The 493-nt window shown below is 34.1% G+C and overlaps 1 protein-coding gene across 1 annotated transcript in view; it reads left to right on the top strand.

Annotated features, from left to right (window-relative positions):
• LOC119585730 (RNA polymerase II-associated protein 3-like) overlaps positions 1 to 493 on the top strand; it is a 49,814-nt gene that overhangs the window by 30,921 nt on the left and 18,400 nt on the right. The gene's annotated exons all lie outside the window — the stretch shown is intronic.

Raw genomic sequence — 493 nt, forward strand, 5'->3', positions numbered from 1 at the left:
TCATAGTAACTACTATTAGCATGGACATAAGACACTTTACAGATTAAATAATAAACACAAGGGATTAACCCAGGAGATGAGAAGTAGTCTTTCCTCATCTGACCTAGATAATCACTAGGTGGAAAGTAGAAAAGCACTTCTCCAAGTCTTCCTTTGTTAATATCTGCAGATTAAGTGTTGACTGGGCATTGGTTTTGGTTGGTCAAACTGATATATTATGCCAATAGTTCTGGGATAACCAGTGGCAAATTCAATAAAAGTGGTAGAAAAATAAAATAAAATAAAGAGAAGAAGGCTTCATTTACATTAACTAAAGAAGCTACTGAGGTTGTTAATTACCAAAGTATACTGCTGGTTCACTACACTTTCGATTGGGATACTGTGTTGTAATTTTAGCAGGACTTTTCAGAAGTTTATCTTATCATTTCAATGGACAGGACTTAACAAAATTACTATTTTCTTGTGTCTACAGAGTCGAGTCATCAATAGTCTT

Source organism: Penaeus monodon, chromosome 20 (assembly GCF_015228065.2).
Source record: "Penaeus monodon isolate SGIC_2016 chromosome 20, NSTDA_Pmon_1, whole genome shotgun sequence".
Taxonomy (NCBI): Eukaryota; Metazoa; Arthropoda; class Malacostraca; order Decapoda; family Penaeidae; genus Penaeus; species Penaeus monodon.